The 22729-nt window shown below is 32.0% G+C and overlaps 1 pseudogene; it reads left to right on the top strand.

The window, feature by feature from the left end:
* The first annotated feature begins 1533 nt into the window (after positions 1 to 1533).
* On the top strand, positions 1534 to 2730 carry LOC148778910 (pentatricopeptide repeat-containing protein At5g56310 pseudogene; annotated as a pseudogene).
* The last annotated feature ends 19999 nt before the right edge of the window (positions 2731 to 22729 follow it).

Below are 22729 nucleotides of genomic sequence, written 5' to 3' on the forward strand. Positions count from 1 at the left end.
CTTCCATAACTCTCTTAAAAATATATATATATTTACTCTACATTTGTTAATGGCTTAGATTTATGTTTTAAATCTATTTTATTAATGGTTTGGCTTTATTTTAGAATTCTTCTTTTCATAACTCTCTTAAAAAATATATTTTTTAACACTATATTTATTAATGGTTTGGATTTAAAAATATAGTTTTTTAACACTATATTTATTAGGAAACATTTTATATAAGGATGCTACCTTAGTAGAACTATGGATACCCCTAAAAAATCCATCGGAAAAGGTAGTTTTAATATTGAAAAACTCCATTTGATTGATCATCTCGACATCAAGATGTATGACTATGAAAAATAAAAGATTTTAAGTCTAAAAAATAGTACATTTTACAACATATTATCTACACTGTCCATTTTCAAGATTTTCATATGTTTATAGATCTACTTGATTTTAACTATTTTTTAGATTTAAAATTTTATAATTAGATATAAAAATAGATTTTGAGATAATCCTAAGCACATTTTACATCAAAATTATATACCATAATAAAATTTGAAGGTACACCTTACCTCTACACCTACGGATGCATCCGGTATGCCAACTGCACCCTATTTATTAATTAATGGGTGTACTGAATGTTGTCTTGGCTTAGTGTTTTGTTCCACTTCTGAACAAAATATTTTCTTAGCTTAATGTTTCGTTATGTACTGCAGTACTAGCAGTACCGAATTAGGTTTTTTCCTTTTCTTTTTTGGAATTGGTACCAGTATTTTTGGTAATAGTAATACTAATACCAAACTACCATAATACTAGTCCTAAAGTATAATATATTTAAACGAAAAAGATTTTGTTCACTGGGATTAGCAAACAAAACTTTATGCTAAAAGAATATTTGGTACCCCCAGTACCGAACATCATGTTTACAATTATGAAATTACTTCGATACTCTAAGTACCGACGATAAAGAAAAAGAAGATTAAAAAAAGGGATAATCTACGTATATTAAAAAATTTCAGAATATTTTTAAATATACCTAAAACTAAAAATATTTCCGTTGATTTCTCAAGAAGATAATATATATTAGTAGTTATAAATGGAACAATTATTTGAAAGGCCTGATCTTCCTTCTCGTGGAGGGGCCTGAGAAATCCTCTTAAAATGTGTTTCTTATAACTGTTAGCATTTCAAATGAAGAGAGAGAGAGAGAGAGAGTTGTGAATGATGCAAGAGTAGCAATAACTGAGAGCAAAATCAACAAAATACAAACAAATAGTAGTAGTCTCCATTCTAGAAAACTTATCAAATTCGAGAATAACTCCTCGACTATGAAGTATGAACCAAGGACTCCAAATCACAGCCAAATCCTACTCCCTCAACCAAATCAAGCAACTCCATGCGTACCTCATCACAACAACCCAACTTCTCAATAAATTCACACAAACAAAACTCATATCTCTATGTGCAAACTCCCCTTCAAACACCTTCCAATATGCACGACTGATCTTCTCCCAGATCAAAAACCCAGATACATTCTCGTATAACACCATGATAAGGGCTTCTACTCTGCACTCTAACCCACAAGCAGTCCTTCAATTTTACTCTAAAATGAGGCGTGAAGGTGCTTCTCCTGATGGCTTCACCTTCAACTTCTTGCTCGAGTCGTGCCGCCGTACCTGCAAGGATGCGTATGGAATGCAAGTCCATGGCCATATAATCAAGCTTGGATGGGCATCTTGCAATAAGGTCTTGGACACTAATTTGGCTATGATGTATGTGGATTGTGGCCAATTAAAATGTGCAATGCAAATGTTTGATAAAGTGCCTCAAAGAGATATTGTTTCATGGAGTGCTATAATAGCCATTCATGCAAGAAAAGGGGACTTAGACCATGCACTGAGGCTCTTGGATTGCATGGGTTCATCAGGCATCCATCCCAATGAGGTTACATTGATGCCAATCATCCAAGCCATTGCCAAGTCCAGTGCACTCACTCTAGGGAAACAACTTCATAATTTCATAGATAGAAGCCCATACATAAGGAAAGACACTTACTTGAGCAATGCCATTGTGTATATGTATGCAAAGTGTGGTGATATAGACAAGGCTAGATGGGTTTTTGATGGGATTATAGAGAAAGATGTATGGTCATGGAGTGTCATGATAGAAGCGTTGGCCATACATGGCCATGGCGAGGAGGCCTTAACAGTCTTTTCGAGAATGTTGAAGGTCGGCGTGCTGCCTAATGGGGTCACACTATTGAGTGTGTTAAGTGCATGTAGCCATTCAGGGCTGGTAAGTGAGGGCCGGAAGTTATTTAGAGAGATGAATGCCAAGTATGGTTTGGTCCCAAGAGTGGAGCACTATGGGTGTATGGTAGGCCTGCTTTCACGGGCCGGGCTTCTTGATGAGGCCCAAGAACTTGTATGGGGGATGGGAGAAAGGCCCAATGGGCTTGTGTGGCGAGCATTGGCGGGTGGTTGCATGGCCTATGGGAATGTGGAGATGGCAAAGGATGCATGTCAATTGCTTCTTGGGTTGGATCATGATCATGTGGGGGACTATGTGCTCATGTCTAATGTGTATGCTAGTGTTGGGAGGTGGAAGGATGTAGAAAGAGAGAGAAGCATGATGGATATGTTGGGGTTGAAGAAAGTGAGAGGTGTAAGTGCCTATGAGTTGGATGATCATGGTTATATCTCTACACTCAAAAGCAAAAATGATCATGGCCGTATGTGTAGATGACATAGTGCATGTTTGGTATTCTCTAAAACATGAAAGTTCTAGTTCTCTAGAATCTAGGGCTTTTTGATATCAAGAAGTTCCTGAATGTTTCTTTCATAATTTGGAATTTCTCGAATTTCAGTTGGGGTTGAGAAAGGGAGAGGTGCAAGTTTGGGTTGTTCTTAGGGTTGGGGTGCCTGTTGTTTGGATAGACCTGGTAAGAAATCTGGAATAGCCTGTATATTGTTTGGGTTGCCTGGAAGATGTGTATTCCTGAAATTCATTAGTCATTCTTTTAGTTTTTTTTTCTTCATTTAATTTTGAGATTTACCAATAAACTTCTCATTTTCATTCCAATGTTCAATGTCGTTTATTGATTTTGATAAAATATTTATTCTTCATTTCGCTTTCCAATAGTTAGCAATTTTATATCCCAAAGTTTCTATTATCCTCTATCTATTGAAATGTATCAAAATCTTCAAAGGCTAAACCAAGTAAGACATTTTTGCCAACTACATAATTATGTCACTACTTCATTATTGAGGGAAATAGTACTTCCATATTACAAGGTCATCAAAATTTCATTATTCTAATTATGTTCTCTCCTGATTCTCTCTATTTCTCTCTCTTTTTTATTATCCCAAGAAGAAAAAAAACACATAATGCCAAGTTTATCCTGGTATCATATGCAAAAAAACGAGACGACATGAGAGATCTCTGCATCACTCCCTGACCTGGTCTCTCTATCTCTCTCTCATATCTAAATCTACATTTAAATATGTAATTTGCTCAGACTCACAAATTCTGGTCTCTAGGTTACACTGTGAAGTCATAAACATCTAACTGTATAGTTCTTTAAATCAAAGTACAATATATCAAAGCGTTCCGGAATAAATTGTCCGACAAAAGCTATCAGAGTTTAGGACCTAGGCCTACTCGCGAGCATGAACATCTGATATAGGTTGCGCATGAGCCACAACATCTCCAAAAATGAAACCCTTTATGTGCATAGGATGAAAAGTAATGGACAAGTTCCTTGAAGTCCAATAATTTGCCTGAATAAATTACCAAAATATGAAATTTTTATACTAGCATATAAGTTTTTCTGGTTCTTTGCAATATAAGTAAATTGTACTTAAACATGCTCCTCCCAACTAGGCCCAGTCATCTTCCTCGTCACTTTATTGAACTGAAGACTAGGCTGATTTGGGAGCTCTTTTATCCCTCTGTAGAGCCATATCAAATATTCAACCTGATTTTCACCAAGCTCTTGTCCATACTATTCGCTTGTGATAAAACTTAGCTCTTCATATGCCTTCCTTGAACACTTGCCATAGCTCTCTATTCACCTCCCTAAAACTTTGGTTAAGGGAATTTCGAGAAACCTCTAATCCTAAACCCCTAAGGACCATACTAGTATAGTAGATCTTTGTTGATCATGCCTAGTAGTCCATAATACTTAGGAAACCCTCACATCAGACAAGGTCAGTCCAGTAACTAAATCTTATCAGAATTTATCCAGGTCAACCTAGAACAACACAAAAATCTCATAAAATTGTTAATTGAAGACCCCATAATGCGTAAAATATGGACCACATCACCACTGTAGGACTCAATAGAGCTTGTTGTACCAGCCAAAGGTTGCTCCTGGCCCGTGACGCAGGGTGCGTAGGTGAACGCAATGGGCCTAACAACGTGCATCACGTCATCAACCTATTCTATGCTTCAAACCTTTTTTCAAAGGGTTCTACAAGTGAATAATTCTCATAAACGGTTTGGGTCAAAGCTCAATATACACCACACATACATGAACCTTTAGTTGTTGTAGTGAGTTGCCCCCATCATGTAGTGTGGATTTTAAGTTTCCCTTTTATAATAGTTACGCCCATCATTCTGGTTATGCTTAAAATAACCACTATGGCAAATCAATAATTACATTCTTCCGATGGCCATGAATCAATCTGGGATACCTACTATTAGAGGACCTAGACAAATGAATGCATAGTGGAGAGGGAGTAAAACGTCATCAAAGCTCACATAATTAATAGACATTTCTAACTTCATATCAAATATTCATTGAAAAAAAAAAAAAATTCAACAAGTTCAGTTCCATATAAATTTGCAATTAGTCATCAACGCATACAATTATTCCAGTATCCACGTTAATTACACGAAGAGCAAATAAGGAAGCTAGCCTAGGGATTAACTAAAAGCCAATTACTTAATGTAATTGAAATTTTATTTTTTCACATTTTCAGATAATATCTTCTATCAATTTGTTACATACAAAAAAACATCGATGGCATAGTGGGTCGATGTTTTTAGATGCATAATCTGTATTATTAGATGCATTATTAATTAATTGATGAATATTACAACTACATAGTTTTTACTTTACTGTAGGAAGATCATGACAATTATATATATATAGAAAGATAAATATCAAAACTTCAAATCTCAACTTATATACTTCTCCAATATTAGTAATTATTAGTAATTAAGCCCTTTTACCGAATCCTCATGCACATTAGTTGGATTTTTTTATTCAAGTGAGGTTTTAAGATCCAAGTTTATGCATTTTTTAGTCCCGAAATCCCAATCCATCATTACTTCATTACTTGCTCAAAAGGTTCATCTATCGCTGATTGACCCCTGAAACCCCCGAAACCTACATCTCGACCAAAACACTTCTGTTATTAACTGATCAAGCTAGCGAAGCCCCTGATAAATTGGTTCAAAAGATCAAAGAGTAATGGCGCTTTCAATAAAAATGATTACAAAGAATGAAACAAATAATATAAAAACATACACATAGATTGCAAAATAGATGGGCAGATGTCCGAATAGATCTAAGACCTCATACGTCTGCTTGAGGCGAAAGCTCCACGTGGAGAGTAGTGTTCGTAAAATCGAACCGAAACGGTTAATCGATCAAGAGGCTGGGGGCGGTTCAAATCGGAACCGGATTAACTGGAGCGATTAACCGGACTAACCGGTTAAGTAGATTATTTGTAATAAAAATGAATCAAAGCCCCCTAAAAAATTTTAAAAAAAAATTAGAAAAACTTAGATTAAGTATACACTATCATATTACATACATTTATCTTATAAAAAACAATTGAAACAACTTTTTATATAATTTAATAGTTGAATATTATAGAGATATGTAAGACAATTTATAATTTCACATAAATTCAATTAATGAAGTTACAAAGTTCAACTAACAATGGATAACGCAATAATATATGCTTCTATATTGTTTTAATGTTGATGTTGAAAAATGTTGTTTTAATGTTGAAAAACCCTTTAATACGGTTTAGAATTGGGTTTGAGAGCGTATTTGTTTTGTAGCATAATGTTCCCAGTTTTTCGAAAGGTTGTGAGTCAAGGTAGTAAGAGAGAGCACCTCATTTACTCAATAACTTGGTTAAAAATGCAAGGTGTGGGTCAAGGTGTTAAGTGTTGCTTCAAATGGCCAAATTGATTTTGAAATGGCCAAACCTCATTTACTCAGTAACATTTTAAGTTGAGTTTTAACCTGACAAAAAAAAAATTTATATAAGATGGCAACTTTAAAATGTAGAATTAAGATGCATATTAAAAATAAATAAAAAATGGTTAATTTTTTATCCAATTCAGCATGTGGAAACATGAGAGATGAGTAAAACACCTTTTAGTTTCAACCTCTTTTCGTCATAGAGGCTAATAAACATATTTAAGGAGTATGAAGTTGCAACAAATGATAGATAGAAATATTTTTTTCTCATATTTGTCACAAAAAAAATTATTTTTGTAAAATAAATAAATAACATACAAAAAGATCCAAAAAGCTCACCAAAAATATTTAAAATTTTTTTTCAAAAAGAATATATTCTTTTTTTTCTCATATTCATCACAAATAACATATTTTTATAAAAACAAAACGTAATTTTATTAAAAAACAAATTTTTTTTTAAGAACCCTAAAATCGAGCAAAAGAACACAAAAAAGTTAGCATCAAAATCAACCCCAAATCTTTCATTTTTTGAACAAATTGACATGGGGATATGATAGATACTTTAATTAAGATTCTAATGCCCGATTCATTCACTATTGAGATCTTTGTTCAAATAATTGTGGATTTTTCACTTCACGAAAATTTCGGGAAAAAAACACAGCAAAAAAAATTGATATAAAAACATTTAATCAATAGTAAATCAAAATAACTAGTTTATTTGATACATGAGGCCTTTATGATCAAACTTCAGTGATCAATTTGATAAAAATTGATCAATTGGGCAATCAGAAATCAATTTGTTTGGATCAAAAACAATTCTTCGAGCAGTAGTACTTCGGGCCCAAAAAACCCTCAAATCTTCATCATTTTGGAAAAATTGAAATATATGAAAGTTGAATCCTTTAACAATTAATCAAAGCCCTCCAGTTTTAAGAAACACTATGAGGTATTGAAGCTACATTTGATAGAATGGCGGAAATTTTTAATTTTCAAAAATCCCCATTTCAATCCGCCAAGAACTCTTTGTTTTTGGAATTTTGATTCAATAATTGACAATCACACAATCACCTTCGGTCCCTAAAATTCACCAAAACCCCTAATTGCACCAAGACATCTGCTATGGGCCATATTAGTGAAATGATCCAATCCCACTATAGTCAAGTCCCTTACGGGTAAAATAGCCTCCTGAAGCTACTAGAAGTCTCCTTGTCCACTTTAAACCTAAAATAAAACTTTAGAAAATGGAAATTCATTATAATTCTGAATTTCCTTAAAAAAAAAAAAAACTACTTAAGAAAACTTCCCTGATTCCCCTCTTACGAAGTTATCTTGTTTACCCAAACACCAGTCGAAAATCTTCTTTATTGATAAATAAAAGGGGAATCAAAATGGTATGAAACCAATTGTTAAACAGTGATAAAAAAATCACCTAATATGTATTTGTATTTTACTTATTTGTTTAGGGTCTTTTTTGTTACTAAATTATGTGACTAGTACAAAAGCAAAAAAGGTTACATGGGACACACAATTTTTCCTTTTTGGTTAGAACTTTTCTCTCTCTTTAGAAAGTTCTTTCTAGGGTTTACTTGGGTTATGTTTAGAAAAGAAAAGAGATTTTTTTGTTCATTTTAGTGGGAAAATTATATGAGTTTATATTGCTCATGTCCTTAGATCGTCCAAAGTAAAATGGAGTAAATCGTGGTTTTTGGGTGATCACAATAAAGTATTTTTTTGGTGATAGTTTTCACCAATTTTCTCCAATGAGGTAACTTTGTATCCCCTAGTAAATTTCTCTTTGATAGTGTAATTACTTACTGGCTTGTCCGTACAGCCCTGCCAGGTGAGCCACATTAAATTTGTATTATGATTTGTCTCTCTAATTTTCTCACATGAATATGTAATTTATTCCATCTCTAATTTATTTTTCTTAAATTATTGCACATGATATTTGAAAGGATTATGATTTTATATATGCGGTATTGAGTGTGTGATATTCAGGTTAAATTGGGGTTTCGGGTATTTGAACTTCCAACACTAATAGTTCCAGAGTGCTCATTGTTAGGAATTAAAGTGGTTTGGAATTATTTGTTATGAACCAATTGTTGTGAAAAAAAAGTGCTCCAAAACTAATAGTTCTCAATTGCACAGAAGCCAAAATATCATAGGATTAATAATCATATGTGTGCGGTTTGGATAGAGCCGAGGCTCTAAACAATCAAATTAGAGCCCACCTTCAAATAGTTTCGAGAAATGTGGTTTCAATATTGAAAATCTTTATGATAGTCTTAAATTATATTTTTATCTTTAATTATAAAATTTAAAGCTTTAAAAATAGTGTATATCAAGCCAATCTATGAAAACTTTAAAATCATGAAAATTGACGGTCCAAAATGCGTTACAAGATGCACTATTTCCAAAACTTTAAATCCATTTTTTCTCTCATGTCCATACATCTTAATGTTGAAATGATTAAGTTGCGGATATTTAGACATCAGGACAACCGCTTCTAATAAAATTCTTAAGGTGGGCTCCAATTTGATTGTTTAGAGCCTCGGCCCTATATAAACGTTTCCCTAATTATATTAAGATGTAATATATAATACTAAGATCTATAATAATAAACCAAAAATATAAATAATATCTTATTGTTTTATTTATTAAAAATATTTTATGATTTACAAATAATAGTAATTATATAATATATCTTAATATACAAATAACATTTAAATAAGGGAAAAGTTTACATAAGGTTGCAACCTTAAAATGTAGAACTATGGATGCACATCAAATATCAATTATAAAAAAATGTTTTAATATTGAAAGCCCTCTAATTGATCATCTCGACATCGAGATGTGTGACTATGAAAAAAAAAAAAAAAGATTTTGAGTCCCATAAATGGTGCATCTTACAAAACATTATCTAGACCGTCCATTTTTCAAGATTTTCATGTGTTATGGATCTACTTGATTTCAGTCATTTTTGAAGTTTGAAAGTTTCTAATTAGATATAACAATAGATTTTGAGATAATATTAAGATTATTTTACATCAAAATTATATGTTATGATAAAATTTGAAGGTACGCCTTGGATTGTTTAAGGTTGCAACCTTATGGAAACCGCACCCTTTAAATAATAGATATTAAATATGGCCAAAAGCTTCACTTTTAAAGGAAAAAGTTTATATAAAGTTGCAACCTTAAAATGTAGAAGTACAAATGCACATCAAAAATCCATCAGAAAAGGTTGTTTTAATGCTGAAAAACCCTCTAATTAATCATCTATATGAAAAAGAACAAACAAAAAAAAAAAAAAAAGATTTTGAGTCCCAGAAATAATGCATCTTGTAACACATTATCTAGACCATCCATTTTCAAGATTTTCGTATGTTTACAGATCTATGTAACTATTTGTGGAGTTTAGAAATTTATAATTAGATATGAAAATAGATTTTGATATTTTCCTAAGAAATTTTTACACCAAAATTATATGTTATGATAAAATTTCCAAGTGCACCTTAATTGGATTGTTTAAGGTTGCAACCTTATAGAAACCATACCCATTTTTAAACGGGTGCAGTTGGCGTACATATACATACGTATGTGTAGAGGAAAGGTGCACCTTTAAATTTTATCATGGTATATAATTTTGATGTAATTCTTATGATTATCTCAAATTTTATTTTTATATCTAACTATAAAATTTTAAATTTAAAAAATGGTTAAAATCAAGTAGATCTATAAACATATGAAAATCTTGAAAATGGACGGTATAGATAATATGTTGTAAAATGCACAGACTTAAAACCTTTCTATTTTTCATAGTCATATATCTCGATGTCAAGATGATCAATCAAAGGGTTTTACAACATTAAAACTACCTTTTTCGATGGATTTTTGAGAGGCATAAGTAGTTCTACATTATAAGGTAGCATCCTTATATAAACTTTTTCATTTTAAAACACGCTTTATTTATAAAAAGAAAAAGTTTATATAAGGTTGCAACCTTACAATGCAGAGCTACGGATGCACCTCAAAAATCCATCGAAAAAGGTAGTTTTAATGTTGAAAAACCGTTTGATTGATCATCTCGACATTGGGATGTATGACCGTGAAAAATAAAAAGATTTTAAGTCTCAAAAATAGTGCATTTTACAACATATTATCTACACCGTCCATTTTCAAGATTTTCATATGTTTATAGATCTACTTGATTTTAATCATTTTTTAAATTTAAAATTTTATAATTAGATATAAACATAGATTTTGAGATAATCCTTAAAACATTTTACATCAAAACTATATACGGTGATCAAATTTGAAAGCGCACCTTACCTCTGCAGCTATGGATGCATCTGTATGCCAACTGCACCCTTTATATAATAACTTATGGGGGTTCAACCTGATCGGTATGGCCATCGATTACTGACATGTCTAGTCCTGTTTAAGCAACTCAGATTTTCGGATAAACAATTAATTTGATCGCCAAATTCAAAATAGAGAAATGATCCTATAGGACCCTCTCCCACCTATGTGAATAGGACCTCCAAAAGATCACCATTAAAGTTGGTATGGATCTCTAGAAAAGTGAAGTCTCACATCCATTTGATAACTTTTCTACCCACAATAGTGTAGCTTTTCATGTGAGACTGTTTTTTTTTTAGACTCACACAAGAGTAGCTTTAAGAATCATATACACTGAGCACAAGACGTAGAGAAGACAACAAAAGTTTTTAAATTGTCAAGGTCATTTTTTGTTTTTCAAGAATCAAAATGAGGCACATTTCGGTTTTTGAAAAACCGAAAATACGGCCATTTCGGTTGTTCAAAACCCGAAAAAGGGTAAAACAATATTTTTTAAAACATTTCGTTATGAAGTGAAAAAACAGACAGTCTAGTAGTAACGGAAACTATTTGGTACTTTGGTAATAATGGAAACTATAATGTATATTTATACACTATTCCATTTAAAAAAATAGTTGTCAAAATTATGCTTGTAAAACAAAATAGTTTTAATAAAGTCTTAAGAATTAACCTTTTATATAAACTTCTAGCCTTTGAAATAAATATCGATCAGTAAAATGGATGTGAAGTATACTTAAAATGAATATATTTTTTTATTCTTTTCATAATGTGTTGATTTTTTCAGAATTTATGAAATTAGAGATATATTTTATTTAAGGATAAAATTTATATAAGGTTGAGGCTTTAAACAATTAAATTAAGACACACCTAAAAAATTCACTAGAAGAGGTTGTTTCAATATCGAAATACTCTCTAATAGATCATCGCTACCTTGAGATGCGTAGAAGTAAGAAAAAAGAAAGAAAGATTTCAATGTCTAGGAAAGGGCGTATCTTCAAATGCATTATTTGGGGCGTCAATTTTCAATAATTTAAAGCATTTATAGATTTGCCCGATCTATATTATTTTTTAGGCTTTAAATTTTGTAATTAGAGATGAAATAAATTTCCAGGCCTTCACAAAGATTTTACTACTAAAAAATCATCTTTTCGACACCATTTAGAAGTACATCTTACTTTGATTATTCAGGGTCAAGAATGAATAATAGAGTAAAGATAGAGTAAGCTCTTTTATTAATTCTGATCTGATTTCGACACTCCACCTCAGTGGAGTTAATTATACCTTTATGGTACTTTGTACCAATTAAATTATATTTTGGTGCATATGATTTATGCACATAGGTCACTAGAACAGTGCCCTACTATAGCTTGAGTACTACCAGTTGCAGCAACTGATGCGGCTATTTTCATCTTTTCTTCGTGCTTGAGGTTTTGATTGTTATTCACCATGGTAAAAGATTGATCACCCAATATTTTGAGTTTCTTTTAAACTTTATCTCATGCTACCTATTGTTATTGAAAGAGACTCCAAGCTTACCGTTGATTCCATGGGTTGTCATTGTAGGCCTCTTGGAGATTGGCGCAATGGAGGATAATTGTACTTACTAAGCTTTAATCTTTTGCTGAAAATCATTGGAAGACCCTACCATCTAAAGAGAGGCCGACATGGTTGCTGATGCTTTGGCCAAGGCAGCGGTTTCTATGAATGAAGCAATGGTGTAGAGTGCTTGCCCCTAGATTTTATCACCCCTTTCATTTTGTAAGATATGTTCATATAATTCTGGGGAAGATCAGATAAGGATCAAGATCAGGTTCCTACACAATTTTAAATTTATTTTTGCTGATTTTACTTTTAGAGATGTCCGTAGATTTTTTGGTTTAGTTTTAGGAATTATAATTAGTTTAGAAGTTAGGGTTATATTTTCTTTTTCTTTTTCTTAAAAACATATTTTGTTATTTTTTGTTATGGCATCTTTTATTTATTTTTATTTTTTTATTAAGGTTAATTGTTAGAAATATAATTAGTTTAAGATTCTTTGGGTTAGTTTGACAAGTCTTTTTTTGTTAATTCATTTTTGTTGAGTTATTTTAGGAAGCTGAATTAAGTCCGTTTACTTTCCATTAATAAGTATTAATTGTGTTGGTACTTTCTGTTTTTGAATAAAATCTTTCTGTATCTTTTGAATAAGGAGATGCTTCACATGATATTAAACCACCTATTAGGATTAATGTTGAAGTGGTGAACTTCCATTTTTGTAGGAAGTTTTAGAAAGCAAGTTGCAGGGGAATAAAAAATTAAGCACATACAATGTATTGGGATGATGGATTTTTGGTTGAATGAAAAAAGCTTATTGTAGAGAGAGAGAGTGAGAGAGTCGTTTCTATGAGTTTTTCTTTTATGTGCTCTAGTGGTTCTTGGTGGAAAACTCAGACTCCCCACGTTCGTGCTTCCTTTTGCTGATTTATTTTATGCTTTTTATTTTTCTATCTAAAATGCAATTGATTTACCGGTTATTGGTGGGCCGGTAATTTTCAACTGCATCAGGTGGTATCAGAACATCAGTCGATTCTTAAGGATCATGGTGTTTGTCGATAGACATCATGGCTCGTGAACGAGGCCTATGGCCGGGTACCGAGAATGAGCACATCTTTAAGAGAGCGAGACCTCTGAGACACTGAGATAGAAGACTTGACTCGACAAGTTGAGGAATTGACCCAGTGCTTTGAGTAAAACACAGTACCGACATATTATGATGACGATAGTAAGTGGGAAATTGTCTTCGAGTACCCGTTATATACATATGCTTGCCTCGACAGTCCCATAGTCAAGAGAATAAATCATAAGAGTTAGTTGATCTACATCATTTGAAAGGGAACAAGGTTGATTTTGGTGTTGTCGTATCGAAGATCAACAGGTTGTCGATTGGGATTTGTCCCCAATTTTCTATACATATTTAGATGAAGATCAATGATTTGTAGGAGATTCAATATGTGATAATGTTCAAGATTACATGATTAAACCAATATTTGATGAAGAAAAAAAAAAGAAGGCCTTAAAGAAAAATCAATAGGTTGAATTGGTTCAACTGTTGAATCTAGTGCTCATATCAAATATGCACACGTCGTATGTCTTAAGGTTAAGTTTAAGCAATTTCAGCAAGTTTATGGTTGAACAGACTCGATTGACAACAATGATCTTTTCCATGAGGCCTTTTCATTTTCAATGCACGATTGTTGCATTATAATCAATACAATAACCCATAAGTCCCAAGATCGTGTTTACAATGTTTCTAGTTGAAGAAGATTACAAGGATATTGAAAAATTCATCTTAACGCATTTCAACACTCTGATCGAATTTTCTCCAACCAGGGAAGAATGATGCATATCAAGATCCACTTGTTACAAAATTTTAATTTTAGTTTTGTTGATTTTATTTTTAGAGATGTGGATAGATTTTTGGGTGTTAGTTTTTAGGAATTATAATTATTTTAGGAGTGAGAGTTATATTTTTCTTTTTTGAAACATATATTTTGTTAGTTTTTGTTATGTATCTTCTATTTTTTATTTTTATTTTTTTTAAAGTTAATTGTTAAAAATACGATTTGTCTAAGATTATTTGTTTGTTTGATAAGTATATTTTTATGGGAAACGTTTCTATACTTCCCCTACAGCATAGAAGATCTATGCTTCCGCTACCATCCAGCCGTCCAATTTTGATCAAGAGAGTTACTCACCGTTTGATCTTAGATCCGATGTCTCAAATTATTTTATTTTTAGTTTTTTTATACAAATTTTATAAATATAAAATTTGGTATGTTCCATCTTCTCATTTGGGTGCACCTATAAAAAATATTAAAAATAGTTTTTTTATAAAATATAATGACCAAAATGCCCCTTAAAATTTTAAGGGTATTTTAGTCATTTTATTTTATTGAAAATATTTGTTTTATATTTTTCGCTAATATGAATTTAATAGGGAATTGGACGTACAAAATTTGGTGTTAAAATAGTTTATAGAAAAAAATTTAAAATAAAATAATGTAGACACATGACATTGTGATTGGGGCAATCTTAGCCCTCCATTCAGAATGGACGGTTGGATAAGGGGAAGTATATAAGTTTTATGTCGTAGAAAGCTTGCCCTCTTTTGATTAGTCCAGTTTTGTTGAGTTATTTTAGAAAGATGAAGTAAGTATGTTTCCTTTTCTTAAGTAAATATTAGTTGAATTGGTATTTTAATAAAAGTTTTCATTATATTTTGGATAAGGACATGATTCTGATACGAAGACCACCTATTAGAATAAATGTTAAAGCGGTACACTTTTTTTTTTTTTTTGGGAGTTTTAGAAAAAGCAAGTTCTAACAGTATAAAAAAAGGGAAAAGTTTACATAAGGTTGCAACTTTAAAATGTAGAATGATAGACACCTAAAAAATCTATCAAAAATATTGTTTTAATGTTGAGAAAACAATCCAATCGATCATCTAGACATCGAGATGTATGAATATGAAAAAAAATAAAGTTTTAGTCCCGGAAATAGTGCATCTTGCAACATATTATCTAGACCATCCATTTTCAAGATTTTCATATATTTATAGATCTACTTAATTTTAACTATTTTTGGATTTAAAATTTTTTAATTAAGTATGAAAATATATTTTAAGATAATACTAATAATTTTTTACAAAAAAATTACATATTATGATAAAAATTTAAGGTGCGCCTTAATTGGATTGTTTAAGGTTGTAACCTTATAGAAACTGCATCCATAAGTTGAGAAAAAAAAAAAAAACCTGAAAACTACCCTTTCTATGCAACTTACCTCGACCTAACTTTTTCTCACATTTTTTTCCAAAAAATACACTTTCTATACAAATACCCCCAATCAAAAAAAATAAAAAAAATACCTATGCTACCATCCCTGACTTTTACCTTACCCATACCACTCACCTCTATCCCACCAAAATAGGGGCTCTGGCTCTGTGCAAGTGGTCCGGCCACAGGGCTTCGGCATTGTGTAAGTGAGATCCGGAAGTACGGCTCCAGCACTGTGTAAAATGCGGTCCGGCAATAGGGCTCTGGTACTGTGTAAAATGCGGTCCGGCCGTTACTGAATTCCGGAGGGCTTCAGTATTATGTAAAATATGGTTCGGTAGGGCTCCGGCACTATATAAAATGCGATCCGCCAGTAAGGCTGTCCGGTGGTTGCAAAAGGCGTTCCGGCAGTTACTAGATTCCAGGGCTTCAGCGGTACAACAATACTCAGTTTTGATCCACAAGTTGTCTTAGGGCAGTCCGGTAGTACTCAATTTCGGTGCAATAGCTGTCGTAAGGCGGTCGGTCGGATGTTGTGATGGTGCCCTCAAGCAATGTGCTGTTTGGGACCAAAAGTCTACGTCAAATCTTGGGAAATGATTTTTATATACGAGAAAGACATTTCTGTCTAAAAAAATGAACTTTTTCCCTTGAGGGTATTTACCTAGAAAATTTGTTTTAAAAAAAAAATGAGAGAAAAATTTAGGTGGATAAGTTACATAAAAAAAGTCTGGTCTTCAGTTTATTTGTAATTTTCCCTACAAGGTTTGGGGAGGATGGATTTGTTAGACATACGTGACGAAGCCTTGTTTCCTTGATTTAAGGGAACATGATATACTCTCATGGATGATATTGACGTTACTAGTATCATGGGATATGAGATCCTAGTTTTATGGATCTATAACCTTATAAATTGGAGAAAGAATAGTATCATAGGACATTAGATGCTAGTTTTATGGATCTATAATCTTATAAATTGGAGAAAGAATAGTATCATGGGATATTTGATGCTAGTTTTATGAATCTATAATCTTATAATTGGAGAAAGAATATCTCACGTGAGTCTACGGGAGGTTGAGGCCATCTAAACCCAATCAAATTACGAATAGGAAATCTTAGGAAAGATTCTCATAGGATTGTGTTACGAATAAGAAATCTTACGAAATATTCTCATAGGATTAGTGTTATCCTATTTCTAATAGGAAATGGAGAGGCCTAATGTGCGTATCCCATGGGTCTCTCTTTATAAATAGGATATTTGTAGAGCGTGCTGTAAATAGTGTCACAACCATTTATTTGATTCAAAATTTGAAATAAGTATTCTTTTCATTCTAATGAACCATCATAAAAAAATTAAAAAATTCAAAACACAACCTTGAAAGTATTTTTTTAGGCCAATTAACATAGGTCGTTCATTTTGGTAAGATACTTAGATTTGGGTTTTAGAAGGATTTTTTCATTTCCAACTTTTTTGGATGGCTTTATTATCATTAGATGAACAATGTTAGAAAAAAAAAATGATTTTGAGTTTATAAAGGCTAAGATCTTGATATTCACAAAATGAATAGTCTAGATTTGTTTTTATGGAGGGGACTCATTTTGACCATATGTAGGGTACAAATTGAACTTTGTTTTTGGGCGGGTTGATTATTGAGATGAAGAGAGTGTGTGTACAAAATTTGGAGTCATACAAATACCACAAACATGGTTTTTTGAAGTGTCGTTGCATTATACTATGATACAACTGTTGTATTGGATCATTGCTCAATAGTATATTTGTAGAAAGAGAAAACATATGGAAAAATAAAAAAATGTATAGAAAAAGTATGCAAGAGAGAAGGATTAGTTTTTTAGTCCTTGGGTGGGTGTTTTTTAATCCTTGGGTGGGTATTCTTGAAAGAAAAATAACTTGTTTTAGTGCTTGAGAGAGAGAGATTTTCTAATCCCTTGCATTCTCCATGATTGTCTAGTGCCTTTTGATAAGTGGAAAAGAACTTTTCTATCCGTGGATGTAGGTATCCTCATGTGTTAGAGATAGTCACCAATTAGAATTGGAATCACCTTAATTCCTAAGATATGGTTGTGGTGTTTTCTCATTGTTGTTTAAGAAACAAAATTTAAGCGTATTATCAACTATAAAAAAAAAATTCATTGCATGTTGTATGGCGGCTAAGGAAGCATCATGGATAAGAAGTTCCTTAAGAAACTAATATACCCAATTTTATGCCTCAGAGCCAACATCCATGACTTTCACATTCCAAAATGTTGGATTATTTCCAGATTAAGGCGCTTTAAGGACAAGTAGACAACTGAAAATATTCACCCAAAAAATCGAACTGCTGAAAATGAACAACCACAAAATGTCATGAAACATGAGGAGTTTGATGCTCATGGTTTAGTCCAAACTTCTCCAAGCATCGTTTCTCACAAACTCGATTAAATGCACAGAGTCGTGAAACACGTTTGAGTTAATATTTGTTAAAAGCGTTTTGAATTATGAATCAAACATATCTTTGAAAATCTGTGCACAAAAAAATTGACGAAGATTGTCGCTAAAAATTTTAATATAATTTTTGTTAATTTTATTTTTAGAGTATGGGTAGAGTTTTTATTTTTATTTATTATGATTAATTATTAAAAATAGGATTTTTGGGGTTAATTTGATAAGTTTATTTTGATAAGTTCGTTTTTTGTTTCTTTTATTTTCTCACGTGAGTTCGTTTTAGATAGATTTATTTTAAGTTGATGTTCATCTTTTGTTTAGAAGAACTATTTAGACATCTTTTGTTTGGAAGAAGTATTTACAAAGGGTTCCAAGTATAGAAATGTACGTGAGATAGAATGAATAGGAAGTCACATAGAGAGAAAGAGATAAGAATACTGTGTCTCAACACGAGAATACTTGTATCCGCATGTTCTGCTCTTTTGATTTCCTTCGCGATTGCTAATTTTGCTGGTATTGTTTGGAGGTAAATTTTATGCCGTGTTTAATTTTATTGGTGTTGTTTGCTAGTAAATTTTATAATGCGTCACAGGTGGAGTGTAGTTAATTATTGTGGATGGTGGTGTTCGTCAATTGGCTCATGGCTTGTGTACAAGGTCTATGGTCGGGCATCGAGATTCAACCCATCAAGCATGGCTGGGCATCGAGACTCAACCCATTTAGCGAGAATGAAACCTCCGACCTCTTCATGGGATAGAGAACAAATGTTTGAGAAGGTAAGTCGAAGAGCTGACCTTGCGCTTGGTGCAAAAATTAGTTTCGACACACTATTATGATGGTAGTGAGTCGAACACTATTTTCTAGAACCCATTCTATACAACCCTATGTATCGGGAGCCTCATGGTTAGGAGAATGATTTATTTCGTCATGGCCGAGAAATTGATCTGCCTAAGTTTGATGAAAAACCAGTTGAAGATGAAGAACATGTAGATTTGGATCTTCAATTACATTCATCATTCTTCGATGTCACAGATTACCTCATTTTTTATGAAGTTAATCTTTTTTATGAAAAAGAAGATGAAAGGAAAGAAGTTATCCATTAGGCAACAAGGATGTATAATTTTCTTATCGATTGAGAGGTGGAGAATCAAGATATTGACTTCATCCCAAAGGAGATTGAGCCTATGGAGATGTATGACGACTTGATCCCAGAGGCGATTGAGCGAGATGTATGACAAAGAAACCGATGTATTAGTGGTGTACTCCAAGGTGATGTTTGAGCAATTTCAGCACGTTGATGTGGCTGAAAAATCAACCTACAATGACCTTTTTCTCAGGGGTTTCACAATTTCAGTGCACCATCATTGTATCTTAACTAATTCAGTAACCCACAAGTCGGATGATCGTTTTTCTAATATTTAGGGTGAAGAAGAAGGCGGGACTACTACAAATTTTATCTTAGTGCATTTTAAAAAACTCGAGGATGAGTTTGAACCACGAAGAATGACGCATATCAAAATCTGGCAGTACAAATTTTATTTTTATTTTTGTTAATTTTATGTTTAGATTTTAGGTAGAATTTTAATTTTTATTTATTAGGATGAACTATTAGAAATAGGATTTTTGGGGTTACTTTGATAAGTTTTTTTTTATAGGGTGCAGTTGGCATACGGACGCCTCTGTATAAAGGTAAGGTGCCCTTCAAATTTTATCATGGTATATAATTTTGATGTAAAATGTTATTATGATTATCTCAAAATCTATTTTTATATCTAATTATAAAATTTTAAATTTCAAAAATGGTTAAAATCAAGTAGATCTATAAACATATGAAAATCTTGAAAATGGACGGTGTAGATAATACGTTGTAAAATGCACTATTTATGATATTTAAATTTTTTTTTTTTCAACATTAAAACTACCTTTTCCGATAGATTTTTGATGGGGGATCTATAGTTCTACATTATAATGTTGGACCTTTATATATATATTTTTCTTTATTAAGTCCTTGTAAGTCCTTTTTATGTTTGCATTGGATTTAGGTATGGTTGTCTTTTAGATAAGACCCGCACTTTTAAGATCAACGTGAATAGAAGTTTGGATTTTAAAAAAAGATTAAGTTGACGTCCTTGTTTAATGGTAGGATAAGTTTAAGGTCGATTGCAAGACAAGGCTTTTCCTTATTGGAAAGATAAGAATTAGCTTTTACTAGTAAGAGAAATAAGGTTTTTAGTGATTAGAGAGATAAAGCTTTTAGCGTTTTTGGTTATCTTTTTGTTATGGATATAAAAATAATACATGCATTGTAATTGAGAGAGATTTGAATTTTATGAAGGAAAAAAATCGATCTTTAAGATCGTGTAGAGTGAAAGAGAGTTTTTTGTAGGGGTTGTTTATTCTGCTTTGGTATAGGTCGGTGTTGGAATACTCGGATCCACACATTTTGTTCTTTCTTGTGATTTTCATAACAATTTTTATTTCTTTCGTAAACGTAGTTATTTTGCTGGTGTTCTTTGCCGACAAATTTATAGTGGGTCCAAAATATTGTAAAATTATCTCTTTTTCTTACTCAATGCTTTTCCCTGCATGACATAATACACGAGAATCTCATGATCTACCGCTCTATCAAATGCTTACGGACTCGATCCTGGTTGAACTAAAAAAAATGATATTTTTTAAATAAAATTCGTTTTATACAAAAGTCAATAATATTTTAATTTTATAGGTCCTGCCAATTTATGATGGGTCCTTTCAATTAAAAACAAAATTTATTTTTTTACATCAAAAGTCAAATAATACTCTAATTTTATTGGTCCTGCCAATTTATGATGTGGACGTTCAATTAAAAACAATATTTTTTTTTGAACAAAATACCATAATCTCATTAATTAATCAAAACTAAAAACAACTATAAAAAGTGGGTGTCCTGGCCCTGCGATAAAGAATTGCACACTTGTTAATAAATTAGTTTCTAGTTTTTTATTTTTTGTGATTTGGTGTTTTGAATGAATCCCCTGGTTATTGATAAGCAGCAAATATTAAAAGGTGGGATCCGATAAGATTCTGCGAGCTGTTTGTAAATAATAAATTCGATGTCAAATGACGATGGAGAACAGGATAATCTGTCGATGATGATTTATGCTTCATATCAACCAAAATTGATGAACGCAATATAATGTTTGTAAACTACAACGTGTTGCATTCCACAAATATTCTAGTAAAACGAATAATGACTTTCTCACAGCATGTGAGTGATTTTTTAATAGTGCAGTTGGATTATTCAGCTGAAATATATACCGTTTTTCTCAAATTTTCATCCCATTAGGCCACCCGTTCTATGCAAAGCCGAAAGACCTCCCTAACTTAAAATAAATAGAAAAAATAGGGTGTGGTTCGTATAAAGCCAAGGTTCTAAACAATCAAAGTAAAGAGGACCTTCAAATGGTGTTGAAAAATGTAGTTTCAATATTAGAAATCTTTATTATATATAGTCTTAAAATATATTTTTATCTTTATTATAAAATTTAAAGCTTCAAAAATAGTGTAGATCGAGCATAGAAAACTTGAAAATCTTGAAAATTGACTCTAAATAAAAAATATAGTTTAGATTGAGCATATCTATGAAAAGTTCAAAATCTTGAAATTTGTCAGTCAAAAAATGCATTGCAAGATGCACTATTTCTAAATATTGAAATCCATTTTTTTCTCATGACCATGTATCTTGAGGTCGAGATGATCAATTTGAAGATATTTGAGCATCAAAACAGCATCTTCTAGTAAAATTTTTGGGGTGCATCTTAATTTGATTGTTTAGAGTCTCAAGCTTATACATATTTTTTCCTAAAAAACAGGACAAACAATCCTCACTGTTAATTTTTTTTTTTCCTTTTCTTCTTCCAAAATACCATATCAGTCCAAATCTAAAAAGCATAAAATGCCCTCTTTCCCCTCTCTCATGAACTGTAGGGTTGGACATTTGGTAGAAGAGAGACTTAGAAACATAGTACATGAGAATAAATGAGAGCGGACATGATATAGGGAGAATGGCGGAAAAAAATAATTAAAATAAAATAAAAATAAAAGGTGAGAGAATATATCATCTCTTGGTCTACTAGGAGTTTACCTTAAAAAGATCTTTCACAACATCAACACTTAACTCAATTCCAATCTCTCCATTTTAAAAAAAAGGGATGTCTCCCTTTTAAATACACTTAGAAGAGAAATAAATAAATAAATCCACAAAATATAAACTCTATTTCCCTCTCTATTCTCCACATAAATCTCTTCATATCTCTCTCTCTCCTCTCCTTCTCTTTTCGATAATTTTCTCAATCTTATATACAATTGATTTTTTTCATATCTAACTACCCACACTTGATCTCTTCCATATCTAAATCCCTTAAATCACATAATTCTTATACAAATCTCTTATTTTTCTCAATCTCTTCTTCTTCACCCCACATGAGCCCCAATAAATCTATGATAAATCTCTAACTAAATCTCCTAAGTCCATAAAAATACGAGATCTAAATCCCTTTGTCTAATGTTAAAAATAACCATATCCCCTAAACAACTCACGCAACCCTATCCACTAAACAAAACTTAATCCATTAATAAACCTAAATTAAAATTTTGATAACCTCAATTTTTATTTACATGATTCTCCTGGGGTGTGAGAAGCTTGACGTCGATTTGCATCATTCTCCTGGGGTGTGAGAAGCTTGACATCGAGCTTATACCGGGCCAATCAAATATACCCTGGCCAATCAAATAATTAGTGTGGTTTTCTAAAAGTGTGGTTGCATTATACTTTGTATCAAAGGTAAATGGGCTGAATTTATGCTTATCCATTTCCAAATTTCCCCGATATTTCAATAAAAAGAAATCCATAAACAAATATGACGA

Source organism: Amborella trichopoda, unplaced genomic scaffold (genome assembly GCF_054954075.1).
Source record: "Amborella trichopoda isolate Santa Cruz 75 unplaced genomic scaffold, AtrichopodaSantaCruz75HAP2 v2.0 scaffold_135, whole genome shotgun sequence".
Classification (NCBI taxonomy): domain Eukaryota; kingdom Viridiplantae; phylum Streptophyta; class Magnoliopsida; order Amborellales; family Amborellaceae; genus Amborella; species Amborella trichopoda.